This window comes from Rhinoderma darwinii (genome assembly GCF_050947455.1).
Source record: "Rhinoderma darwinii isolate aRhiDar2 chromosome 5 unlocalized genomic scaffold, aRhiDar2.hap1 SUPER_5_unloc_44, whole genome shotgun sequence".
Lineage (NCBI taxonomy): Eukaryota > Metazoa > Chordata > Amphibia > Anura > Rhinodermatidae > Rhinoderma > Rhinoderma darwinii.
The window spans coordinates 22023-34658 of NW_027461803.1; the positions used below are offsets into that span (position 1 = coordinate 22023).

At 47.6% G+C, this 12636-nt stretch overlaps 9 non-coding genes across 9 annotated transcripts; all 9 read left to right on the forward strand.

The window, feature by feature from the left end:
• The first annotated feature begins 27 nt into the window (after positions 1-27).
• LOC142693745 (U2 spliceosomal RNA) lies at positions 28-218 on the forward strand. Its single transcript, XR_012862056.1, has one exon. It is a non-coding gene; the product is annotated as a U2 spliceosomal RNA (small nuclear RNA).
• Positions 219-1498: 1280 nt separating this feature from the next.
• LOC142693747 (U2 spliceosomal RNA) lies at positions 1499-1689 on the forward strand. Its single transcript, XR_012862058.1, has one exon. It is a non-coding gene; the product is annotated as a U2 spliceosomal RNA (small nuclear RNA).
• A 1300-nt stretch (positions 1690-2989) lies between these two features.
• On the forward strand, positions 2990-3180 carry LOC142693727 (U2 spliceosomal RNA). Its single transcript, XR_012862040.1, has one exon. It is a non-coding gene; the product is annotated as a U2 spliceosomal RNA (small nuclear RNA).
• A 1292-nt stretch (positions 3181-4472) lies between these two features.
• On the forward strand, positions 4473-4663 carry LOC142693740 (U2 spliceosomal RNA). Its single transcript, XR_012862052.1, has one exon. It is a non-coding gene; the product is annotated as a U2 spliceosomal RNA (small nuclear RNA).
• A 1288-nt stretch (positions 4664-5951) lies between these two features.
• Positions 5952-6142, forward strand: LOC142693752 (U2 spliceosomal RNA). The gene has a single exon (XR_012862061.1). It is a non-coding gene; the product is annotated as a U2 spliceosomal RNA (small nuclear RNA).
• A 1300-nt stretch (positions 6143-7442) lies between these two features.
• LOC142693756 (U2 spliceosomal RNA) lies at positions 7443-7633 on the forward strand. Its single transcript, XR_012862063.1, has one exon. It is a non-coding gene; the product is annotated as a U2 spliceosomal RNA (small nuclear RNA).
• Positions 7634-8921: 1288 nt separating this feature from the next.
• LOC142693757 (U2 spliceosomal RNA) lies at positions 8922-9112 on the forward strand. The gene has a single exon (XR_012862064.1). It is a non-coding gene; the product is annotated as a U2 spliceosomal RNA (small nuclear RNA).
• Positions 9113-10424: 1312 nt separating this feature from the next.
• LOC142693758 (U2 spliceosomal RNA) lies at positions 10425-10615 on the forward strand. Its single transcript, XR_012862065.1, has one exon. It is a non-coding gene; the product is annotated as a U2 spliceosomal RNA (small nuclear RNA).
• Positions 10616-11899: 1284 nt separating this feature from the next.
• LOC142693759 (U2 spliceosomal RNA) lies at positions 11900-12090 on the forward strand. Its single transcript, XR_012862066.1, has one exon. It is a non-coding gene; the product is annotated as a U2 spliceosomal RNA (small nuclear RNA).
• Positions 12091-12636: the final 546 nt, after the last annotated feature.

Here is a 12636-nt window from a genome sequence, read left to right on the forward strand (position 1 = left end):
TCGGGCAACGCGCGGCCCGTTCGGGTTATCGCTTCTCGGCCTTTTGGCTAAGATCAAGTGTAGTATCTGTTCTTATCAGTTTAATATCTGATACGTCCCCTATCTGGGGACCATATATTAAATGGATTTTTAGAACAGGGAGATGGAAATAGAGCTTGCTCTGTCCACTCCACGCATTGACCTGGTATTGCAGTATTTGCAGGACCGGTGCACCCTTTCCTTATGTGTTGACTAAAAGCAGATTCCAAAAGTGTTTTTTGTCTTTGCTATTGTTTCTGTCTTTCTGAAGGGATCTCCCCTTTTAATCCCATTATTTCAACACCTGTTGGACAATGCATGAGTGATAATGAGCTCATTGATTAAATGCAATTAATGAATAGATTGCCACCTCTTGTTGTGTGTCGTCTGTGTTTCTGTGTTTCCGGCATTTCACATTGGAACACCTCATTCACCTTCCTTGTCTTCTCTCCGCCCTCCCTTTTAGGTAAGTTAAAGAGCTGCACCTGAGCCAGCCACTGATTGATTGATTGATTGATTGATTGATTGATTGATTGATTGATGCAGCACAACAGTCAAATAGTGGAGTGGAGTAGGGGAACAGCAAACAGCCAATAAAGCAGCCCGCCCGCTCGCCTGCCCGCCACAATGGACCTACCTGTGTACACTAGATGGATGTGATGGAATGTACTGTCGTCCCTACATTTCAAGAAGAAGTAAGAATTGCAGTTGCAACAAAGCCTTGCTTGCCTACAAAGAGAGCAGCAATTTGGATTTGTTACTATGTTACCTAGAAGAATAACAAACTGTGCAAGGATGGAGGTTGTAGGAGCAAGGAGAAGTTGTCTGTAAAGTTGGTGGATGCCTATTTTCCATTTTGCAGTCCCTTGTCTCCCTCTTGTGGCCTCCTGGAGGCAACTAGCTGTGCAAAAAAAAGACAGCCTGGCGGCCGGCTGTTGCAGTGTTGCCCTCTCAGGCAACACTGAGTGACTGACTGAGCCTCACCGTCTTATATAAAGTTCAGACGGAACTTTGCACGTGTCATAGTGGAGCCCTCAGGATTCCAGAGCCAGCTTTCTGACATCATAATGGGGCCTCAGAGATAAAAGCCTGGGCCCAGGCAGTGTTGGTCAGTGCTGCTCAGCAGGCAGCACTGGACTGGACTGGATTACAGCTGATACAAGGTGTGAAGGAACAAGGGGTGGCTGTGGGCATGCACTTGCTGCCGCTGCCAGTGTTTATCTGCATGGCAGCAGGGCATTTGGGCGTTGCCAGGAAGGCGTTTTTATGTAGATTCCTCCTCTTTCAGCACTGCATTGTGGTGCAAGCAAAAGAAGCAAATCCTGTCTGGCTTCCTCTCCGGCCTTTATTCACCTCCCGTGTAGCTGTGAGTGTGTGAGCCTGCAGGGCCCCATGGAATTGCCTAGAAGTAGGCTGAATCGCTGCAAGGGCTGAACAGCAGTATCGGGCAGGCTCGGGCAACGCGCGGCCCGTTCGGGTTATCGCTTCTCGGCCTTTTGACTAAGATCAAGTGTAGTATCTGTTCTTATCAGTTTAATATCTGATACGTCCCCTATCTGGGGACCATATATTAAATGGATTTTTAGAACAGGGAGATGGAAATAGAGCTTGCTCTGTCCACTCCACGCATTGACCTGGTATTGCAGTATTTCCAGGACCGGTGCACCCTTTCCTTATGTGTTGACTAAAAGCAGATTCCAAAAGTGTTTTTTGTCTTTGCTATTGTTTCTGTCTTTCTGAAGGGATCTCCCCTTTTAATCCCATTATTTCAACACCTGTTGGACAATGCATGAGTGATAATGAGCTCATTGATTAAATGCAATTAATGAATAGATTGCCACCTCTTGTTGTGTGTCGTCTGTGTTTCTGTGTTTCCGGCATTTCACATTGGAACACCTCATTCACCTTCCTTGTCTTCTCTCCGCCCTCCCTTTTAGGTAAGTTAAAGAGCTGCACCTGAGCCAGCCACTGATTGATTGATTGATTGATTGATTGATTGATTGATTGATTGATTGATTGATTGATTGATTGATGCAGCACAACAGTCAAATAGTGGAGTGGAGTAGGGGAACAGCAAACAGCCAATAAAGCAGCCCGCCCGCTCGCCTGCCCGCCACAATGGACCTACCTGTGTACACTAGATGGATGTGATGGAATGTACTGTCGTCCCTACATTTCAAGAAGAAGTAAGAATTGCAGTTGCAACAAAGCCTTGCTTGCCTACAAAGAGAGCAGCAATTTGGATTTGTTACTATGTTACCTAGAAGAATAACAAACTGTGCAAGGATGGAGGTTGTAGGAGCAAGGAGAAGTTGTCTGTAAAGTTGGTGGATGCCTATTTTCCATTTTGCAGTCCCTTGTCTCCCTCTTGTGGCCTCCTGGAGGCAACTAGCTGTGCAAAAAAAAGACAGCCTGGCGGCCGGCTGTTGCAGTGTTGCCCTCTCAGGCAACACTGAGTGACTGACTGAGCCTCACCGTCTTATATAAAGTTCAGACGGAACTTTGCACGTGTCATAGTGGAGCCCTCAGGATTCCAGAGCCAGCTTTCTGACATCATAATGGGGCCTCAGAGATAAAAGCCTGGGCCCAGGCAGTGTTGGTCAGTGCTGCTCAGCAGGCAGCACTGGACTGGACTGGATTACAGCTGATACAAGGTGTGAAGGAACAAGGGGTGGCTGTGGGCATGCACTTGCTGCCGCTGCCAGTGTTTATCTGCATGGCAGCAGGGCATTTGGGCGTTGCCAGGAAGGCGTTTTTATGTAGATTCCTCCTCTTTCAGCACTGCATTGTGGTGCAAGCAAAAGAAGCAAATCCTGTCTGGCTTCCTCTCCGGCCTTTATTCACCTCCCGTGTAGCTGTGAGTGTGTGAGCCTGCAGGGCCCCATGGAATTGCCTAGAAGTAGGCTGAATCGCTGCAAGGGCTGAACAGCAGTATCGGGCAGGCTCGGGCAACGCGCGGCCCGTTCGGGTTATCGCTTCTCGGCCTTTTGGCTAAGATCAAGTGTAGTATCTGTTCTTATCAGTTTAATATCTGATACGTCCCCTATCTGGGGACCATATATTAAATGGATTTTTAGAACAGGGAGATGGAAATAGAGCTTGCTCTGTCCACTCCACGCATTGACCTGGTATTGCAGTATTTCCAGGACCGGTGCACCCTTTCCTTATGTGTTGACTAAAAGCAGATTCCAAAAGTGTTTTTTGTCTTTGCTATTGTTTCTGTCTTTCTGAAGGGATCTCCCCTTTTAATCCCATTATTTCAACACCTGTTGGACAATGCATGAGTGATAATGAGCTCATTGATTAAATGCAATTAATGAATAGATTGCCACCTCTTGTTGTGTGTCGTCTGTGTTTCTGTGTTTCCGGCATTTCACATTGGAACACCTCATTCACCTTCCTTGTCTTCTCTCCGCCCTCCCTTTTAGGTAAGTTAAAGAGCTGCACCTGAGCCAGCCACTGATTGATTGATTGATTGATTGATTGATTGATTGATTGATTGATTGATTGATTGATGCAGCACAACAGTCAAATAGTGGAGTGGAGTAGGGGAACAGCAAACAGCCAATAAAGCAGCCCGCCCGCTCGCCTGCCCGCCACAATGGACCTACCTGTGTACACTAGATGGATGTGATGGAATGTACTGTCGTCCCTACATTTCAAGAAGAAGTAAGAATTGCAGTTGCAACAAAGCCTTGCTTGCCTACAAAGAGAGCAGCAATTTGGATTTGTTACTATGTTACCTAGAAGAATAACAAACTGTGCAAGGATGGAGGTTGTAGGAGCAAGGAGAAGTTGTCTGTAAAGTTGGTGGATGCCTATTTTCCATTTTGCAGTCCCTTGTCTCCCTCTTGTGGCCTCCTGGAGGCAACTAGCTGTGCAAAAAAAAGACAGCCTGGCGGCCGGCTGTTGCAGTGTTGCCCTCTCAGGCAACACTGAGTGACTGACTGAGCCTCACCGTCTTATATAAAGTTCAGACGGAACTTTGCACGTGTCATAGTGGAGCCCTCAGGATTCCAGAGCCAGCTTTCTGACATCATAATGGGGCCTCAGAGATAAAAGCCTGGGCCCAGGCAGTGTTGGTCAGTGCTGCTCAGCAGGCAGCACTGGACTGGACTGGATTACAGCTGATACAAGGTGTGAAGGAACAAGGGGTGGCTGTGGGCATGCACTTGCTGCCGCTGCCAGTGTTTATCTGCATGGCAGCAGGGCATTTGGGCGTTGCCAGGAAGGCGTTTTTATGTAGATTCCTCCTCTTTCAGCACTGCATTGTGGTGCAAGCAAAAGAAGCAAATCCTGTCTGGCTTCCTCTCCGGCCTTTATTCACCTCCCGTGTAGCTGTGAGTGTGTGAGCCTGCAGGGCCCCATGGAATTGCCTAGAAGTAGGCTGAATCGCTGCAAGGGCTGAACAGCAGTATCGGGCAGGCTCGGGCAACGCGCGGCCCGTTCGGGTTATCGCTTCTCGGCCTTTTGGCTAAGATCAAGTGTAGTATCTGTTCTTATCAGTTTAATATCTGATACGTCCCCTATCTGGGGACCATATATTAAATGGATTTTTAGAACAGGGAGATGGAAATAGAGCTTGCTCTGTCCACTCCACGCATTGACCTGGTATTGCAGTATTTCCAGGACCGGTGCACCCTTTCCTTATGTGTTGACTAAAAGCAGATTCCAAAAGTGTTTTTTGTCTTTGCTATTGTTTCTGTCTTTCTGAAGGGATCTCCCCTTTTAATCCCATTATTTCAACACCTGTTGGACAATGCATGAGTGATAATGAGCTCATTGATTAAATGCAATTAATGAATAGATTGCCACCTCTTGTTGTGTGTCGTCTGTGTTTCTGTGTTTCCGGCATTTCACATTGGAACACCTCATTCACCTTCCTTGTCTTCTCTCCGCCCTCCCTTTTAGGTAAGTTAAAGAGCTGCACCTGAGCCAGCCACTGATTGATTGATTGATTGATTGATTGATTGATTGATTGATTGGTTGATTGATGCAGCACAACAGTCAAATAGTGGAGTGGAGTAGGGGAACAGCAAACAGCCAATAAAGCAGCCCGCCCGCTCGCCTGCCCGCCACAATGGACCTACCTGTGTACACTAGATGGATGTGATGGAATGTACTGTCGTCCCTACATTTCAAGAAGAAGTAAGAATTGCAGTTGCAACAAAGCCTTGCTTGCCTACAAAGAGAGCAGCAATTTGGATTTGTTACTATGTTACCTAGAAGAATAACAAACTGTGCAAGGATGGAGGTTGTAGGAGCAAGGAGAAGTTGTCTGTAAAGTTGGTGGATGCCTATTTTCCATTTTGCAGTCCCTTGTCTCCCTCTTGTGGCCTCCTGGAGGCAACTAGCTGTGCAAAAAAAAGACAGCCTGGCGGCCGGCTGTTGCAGTGTTGCCCTCTCAGGCAACACTGAGTGACTGACTGAGCCTCACCGTCTTATATAAAGTTCAGACGGAACTTTGCACGTGTCATAGTGGAGCCCTCAGGATTCCAGAGCCAGCTTTCTGACATCATAATGGGGCCTCAGAGATAAAAGCCTGGGCCCAGGCAGTGTTGGTCAGTGCTGCTCAGCAGGCAGCACTGGACTGAACTGGATTACAGCTGATACAAGGTGTGAAGGAACAAGGGGTGGCTGTGGGCATGCACTTGCTGCCGCTGCCAGTGTTTATCTGCATGGCAGCAGGGCATTTGGGCGTTGCCAGGAAGGCGTTTTTATGTAGATTCCTCCTCTTTCAGCACTGCATTGTGGTGCAAGCAAAAGAAGCAAATCCTGTCTGGCTTCCTCTCCGGCCTTTATTCACCTCCCGTGTAGCTGTGAGTGTGTGAGCCTGCAGGGCCCCATGGAATTGCCTAGAAGTAGGCTGAATCGCTGCAAGGGCTGAACAGCAGTATCGGGCAGGCTCGGGCAACGCGCGGCCCGTTCGGGTTATCGCTTCTCGGCCTTTTGGCTAAGATCAAGTGTAGTATCTGTTCTTATCAGTTTAATATCTGATACGTCCCCTATCTGGGGACCATATATTAAATGGATTTTTAGAACAGGGAGATGGAAATAGAGCTTGCTCTGTCCACTCCACGCATTGACCTGGTATTGCAGTATTTCCAGGACCGGTGCACCCTTTCCTTATGTGTTGACTAAAAGCAGATTCCAAAAGTGTTTTTTGTCTTTGCTATTGTTTCTGTCTTTCTGAAGGGATCTCCCCTTTTAATCCCATTATTTCAACACCTGTTGGACAATGCATGAGTGATAATGAGCTCATTGATTAAATGCAATTAATGAATAGATTGCCACCTCTTGTTGTGTGTCGTCTGTGTTTCTGTGTTTCCGGCATTTCACATTGGAACACCTCATTCACCTTCCTTGTCTTCTCTCCGCCCTCCCTTTTAGGTAAGTTAAAGAGCTGCACCTGAGCCAGCCACTGATTGATTGATTGATTGATTGATTGATTGATTGATTGATTGATTGATTGATTGATTGATTGATGCAGCACAACAGTCAAATAGTGGAGTGGAGTAGGGGAACAGCAAACAGCCAATAAAGCAGCCCGCCCGCTCGCCTGCCCGCCACAATGGACCTACCTGTGTACACTAGATGGATGTGATGGAATGTACTGTCGTCCCTACATTTCAAGAAGAAGTAAGAATTGCAGTTGCAACAAAGCCTTGCTTGCCTACAAAGAGAGCAGCAATTTGGATTTGTTACTATGTTACCTAGAAGAATAACAAACTGTGCAAGGATGGAGGTTGTAGGAGCAAGGAGAAGTTGTCTGTAAAGTTGGTGGATGCCTATTTTCCATTTTGCAGTCCCTTGTCTCCCTCTTGTGGCCTCCTGGAGGCAACTAGCTGTGCAAAAAAAAGACAGCCTGGCGGCCGGCTGTTGCAGTGTTGCCCTCTCAGGCAACACTGAGTGACTGACTGAGCCTCACCGTCTTATATAAAGTTCAGACGGAACTTTGCACGTGTCATAGTGGAGCCCTCAGGATTCCAGAGCCAGCTTTCTGACATCATAATGGGGCCTCAGAGATAAAAGCCTGGGCCCAGGCAGTGTTGGTCAGTGCTGCTCAGCAGGCAGCACTGGACTGGACTGGATTACAGCTGATACAAGGTGTGAAGGAACAAGGGGTGGCTGTGGGCATGCACTTGCTGCCGCTGCCAGTGTTTATCTGCATGGCAGCAGGGCATTTGGGCGTTGCCAGGAAGGCGTTTTTATGTAGATTCCTCCTCTTTCTGCACTGCATTGTGGTGCAAGCAAAAGAAGCAAATCCTGTCTGGCTTCCTCTCCGGCCTTTATTCACCTCCCGTGTAGCTGTGAGTGTGTGAGCCTGCAGGGCCCCATGGAATTGCCTAGAAGTAGGCTGAATCGCTGCAAGGGCTGAACAGCAGTATCGGGCAGGCTCGGGCAACGCGCGGCCCGTTCGGGTTATCGCTTCTCGGCCTTTTGGCTAAGATCAAGTGTAGTATCTGTTCTTATCAGTTTAATATCTGATACGTCCCCTATCTGGGGACCATATATTAAATGGATTTTTAGAACAGGGAGATGGAAATAGAGCTTGCTCTGTCCACTCCACGCATTGACCTGGTATTGCAGTATTTCCAGGACCGGTGCACCCTTTCCTTATGTGTTGACTAAAAGCAGATTCCAAAAGTGTTTTTTGTCTTTGCTATTGTTTCTGTCTTTCTGAAGGGATCTCCCCTTTTAATCCCATTATTTCAACACCTGTTGGACAATGCATGAGTGATAATGAGCTCATTGATTAAATGCAATTAATGAATAGATTGCCACCTCTTGTTGTGTGTCGTCTGTGTTTCTGTGTTTCCGGCATTTCACATTGGAACACCTCATTCACCTTCCTTGTCTTCTCTCCGCCCTCCCTTTTAGGTAAGTTAAAGAGCTGCACCTGAGCCAGCCACTGATTGATTGATTGATTGATTGATTGATTGATTGATTGATTGATTGATTGATGCAGCACAACAGTCAAATAGTGGAGTGGAGTAGGGGAACAGCAAACAGCCAATAAAGCAGCCCGCCCGCTCGCCTGCCCGCCACAATGGACCTACCTGTGTACACTAGATGGATGTGATGGAATGTACTGTCGTCCCTACATTTCAAGAAGAAGTAAGAATTGCAGTTGCAACAAAGCCTTGCTTGCCTACAAAGAGAGCAGCAATTTGGATTTGTTACTATGTTACCTAGAAGAATAACAAACTGTGCAAGGATGGAGGTTGTAGGAGCAAGGAGAAGTTGTCTGTAAAGTTGGTGGATGCCTATTTTCCATTTTGCAGTCCCTTGTCTCCCTCTTGTGGCCTCCTGGAGGCAACTAGCTGTGCAAAAAAAAGACAGCCTGGCGGCCGGCTGTTGCAGTGTTGCCCTCTCAGGCAACACTGAGTGACTGACTGAGCCTCACCGTCTTATATAAAGTTCAGACGGAACTTTGCACGTGTCATAGTGGAGCCCTCAGGATTCCAGAGCCAGCTTTCTGACATCATAATGGGGCCTCAGAGATAAAAGCCTGGGCCCAGGCAGTGTTGGTCAGTGCTGCTCAGCAGGCAGCACTGGACTGGACTGGATTACAGCTGATACAAGGTGTGAAGGAACAAGGGGTGGCTGTGGGCATGCACTTGCTGCCGCTGCCAGTGTTTATCTGCATGGCAGCAGGGCATTTGGGCGTTGCCAGGAAGGCGTTTTTATGTAGATTCCTCCTCTTTCAGCACTGCATTGTGGTGCAAGCAAAAGAAGCAAATCCTGTCTGGCTTCCTCTCCGGCCTTTATTCACCTCCCGTGTAGCTGTGAGTGTGTGAGCCTGCAGGGCCCCATGGAATTGCCTAGAAGTAGGCTGAATCGCTGCAAGGGCTGAACAGCAGTATCGGGCAGGCTCGGGCAACGCGCGGCCCGTTCGGGTTATCGCTTCTCGGCCTTTTGGCTAAGATCAAGTGTAGTATCTGTTCTTATCAGTTTAATATCTGATACGTCCCCTATCTGGGGACCATATATTAAATGGATTTTTAGAACAGGGAGATGGAAATAGAGCTTGCTCTGTCCACTCCACGCATTGACCTGGTATTGCAGTATTTCCAGGACCGGTGCACCCTTTCCTTATGTGTTGACTAAAAGCAGATTCCAAAAGTGTTTTTTGTCTTTGCTATTGTTTCTGTCTTTCTGAAGGGATCTCCCCTTTTAATCCCATTATTTCAACACCTGTTGGACAATGCATGAGTGATAATGAGCTCATTGATTAAATGCAATTAATGAATAGATTGCCACCTCTTGTTGTGTGTCGTCTGTGTTTCTGTGTTTCCGGCATTTCACATTGGAACACCTCATTCACCTTCCTTGTCTTCTCTCCGCCCTCCCTTTTAGGTAAGTTAAAGAGCTGCACCTGAGCCAGCCACTGATTGATTGATTGATTGATTGATTGATTGATTGATTGATTGATTGATTGATTGATTGATGCAGCACAACAGTCAAATAGTGGAGTGGAGTAGGGGAACAGCAAACAGCCAATAAAGCAGCCCGCCCGCTCGCCTGCCCGCCACAATGGACCTACCTGTGTACACTAGATGGATGTGATGGAATGTACTGTCGTCCCTACATTTCAAGAAGAAGTAAGAATTGCAGTTGCAACAAAGCCTTGCTTGCCTACAAAGAGAGCAGCAATTTGGATTTGTTACTATGTTACCTAGAAGAATAACAAACTGTGCAAGGATGGAGGTTGTAGGAGCAAGGAGAAGTTGTCTGTAAAGTTGGTGGATGCCTATTTTCCATTTTGCAGTCCCTTGTCTCCCTCTTGTGGCCTCCTGGAGGCAACTAGCTGTGCAAAAAAAAGACAGCCTGGCGGCCGGCTGTTGCAGTGTTGCCCTCTCAGGCAACACTGAGTGACTGACTGAGCCTCACCGTCTTATATAAAGTTCAGACGGAACTTTGCACGTGTCATAGTGGAGCCCTCAGGATTCCAGAGCCAGCTTTCTGACATCATAGTGGGGCCTCAGAGATAAAAGCCTGGGCCCAGGCAGTGTTGGTCAGTGCTGCTCAGCAGGCAGCACTGGACTGGACTGGATTACAGCTGATACAAGGTGTGAAGGAACAAGGGGTGGCTGTGGGCATGCACTTGCTGCCGCTGCCAGTGTTTATCTGCATGGCAGCAGGGCATTTGGGCGTTGCCAGGAAGGCGTTTTTATGTAGATTCCTCCTCTTTCAGCACTGCATTGTGGTGCAAGCAAAAGAAGCAAATCCTGTCTGGCTTCCTCTCCGGCCTTTATTCACCTCCCGTGTAGCTGTGAGTGTGTGAGCCTGCAGGGCCCCATGGAATTGCCTAGAAGTAGGCTGAATCGCTGCAAGGGCTGAACAGCAGTATCGGGCAGGCTCGGGCAACGCGCGGCTCGGGCAACGCGCGGCCCGTTCGGGTTATCGCTTCTCGGCCTTTTGGCTAAGATCAAGTGTAGTATCTGTTCTTATCAGTTTAATATCTGATACGTCCCCTATCTGGGGACCATATATTAAATGGATTTTTAGAACAGGGAGATGGAAATAGAGCTTGCTCTGTCCACTCCACGCATTGACCTGGTATTGCAGTATTTCCAGGACCGGTGCACCCTTTCCTTATGTGTTGACTAAAAGCAGATTCCAAAAGTGTTTTTTGTCTTTGCTATTGTTTCTGTCTTTCTGAAGGGATCTCCCCTTTTAATCCCATTATTTCAACACCTGTTGGACAATGCATGAGTGATAATGAGCTCATTGATTAAATGCAATTAATGAATAGATTGCCACCTCTTGTTGTGTGTCGTCTGTGTTTCTGTGTTTCCGGCATTTCACATTGGAACACCTCATTCACCTTCCTTGTCTTCTCTCCGCCCTCCCTTTTAGGTAAGTTAAAGAGCTGCACCTGAGCCAGCCACTGATTGATTGATTGATTGATTGATTGATTGATTGATTGATTGATTGATGCAGCACAACAGTCAAATAGTGGAGTGGAGTAGGGGAACAGCAAACAGCCAATAAAGCAGCCCGCCCGCTCGCCTGCCCGCCACAATGGACCTACCTGTGTACACTAGATGGATGTGATGGAATGTACTGTCGTCCCTACATTTCAAGAAGAAGTAAGAATTGCAGTTGCAACAAAGCCTTGCTTGCCTACAAAGAGAGCAGCAATTTGGATTTGTTACTATGTTACCTAGAAGAATAACAAACTGTGCAAGGATGGAGGTTGTAGGAGCAAGGAGAAGTTGTCTGTAAAGTTGGTGGATGCCTATTTTCCATTTTGCAGTCCCTTGTCTCCCTCTTGTGGCCTCCTGGAGGCAACTAGCTGTGCAAAAAAAAGACAGCCTGGCGGCTGGCTGTTGCAGTGTTGCCCTCTCAGGCAACACTGAGTGACTGACTGAGCCTCACCGTCTTATATAAAGTTCAGACGGAACTTTGCACGTGTCATAGTGGAGCCCTCAGGATTCCAGAGCCAGCTTTCTGACATCATAATGGGGCCTCAGAGATAAAAGCCTGGGCCCAGGCAGTGTTGGTCAGTGCTGCTCAGCAGGCAGCACTGGACTGGACTGGATTACAGCTGATACAAGGTGTGAAGGAACAAGGGGTGGCTGTGGGCATGCACTTGCTGCCGCTGCCAGTGTTTATCTGCATGGCAGCAGGGCATTTGGGCGTTGCCAGGAAGGCGTTTTTATGTAGATTCCTCCTCTTTCAGCACTGCATTGTGGTGCAAGCAAAAGAAGCAAATCCTGTCTGGCTTCCTCTCCGGCCTTTATTCACCTCCCGTGTAGCTGTGAGTGTGTGAGCCTGCAGGGCCCCATGGAATTGCCTAGAAGTAGGCTGAATCGCTGCAAGGGCTGAACAGCAGTATCGGGCAGGCTCGGGCAACGCGCGGCCCGTTCGGGTTATCGCTTCTCGGCCTTTTGGCTAAGATCAAGTGTAGTATCTGTTCTTATCAGTTTAATATCTGATACGTCCCCTATCTGGGGACCATATATTAAATGGATTTTTAGAACAGGGAGATGGAAATAGAGCTTGCTCTGTCCACTCCACGCATTGACCTGGTATTGCAGTATTTCCAGGACCGGTGCACCCTTTCCTTATGTGTTGACTAAAAGCAGATTCCAAAAGTGTTTTTTGTCTTTGCTATTGTTTCTGTCTTTCTGAAGGGATCTCCCCTTTTAATCCCATTATTTCAACACCTGTTGGACAATGCATGAGTGATAATGAGCTCATTGATTAAATGCAATTAATGAATAGATTGCCACCTCTTGTTGTGTGTCGTCTGTGTTTCTGTGTTTCCGGCATTTCACATTGGAACACCTCATTCACCTTCCTTGTCTTCTCTCCGCCCTCCCTTTTAGGTAAGTTAAAGAGCTGCACCTGAGCCAGCCACTGATTGATTGATTGATTGATTGATTGATTGATTGATTGATTGATTGATTGATTGATGCAGCACAACAGTCAAATAGTGGAGTGGAGTAGGGGAACAGCAAACAGCCAATAAAGCAGCCCGCCCGCTCGCCTGCCCGCCACAATGGACCTACCTGTGTACACTAGATGGATGTGATGGAATGTACTGTCGTCCCTACATTTCAAGAAGAAGTAAGAATTGCAGTTGCAACAAAGCCTTGCTTGCCTACA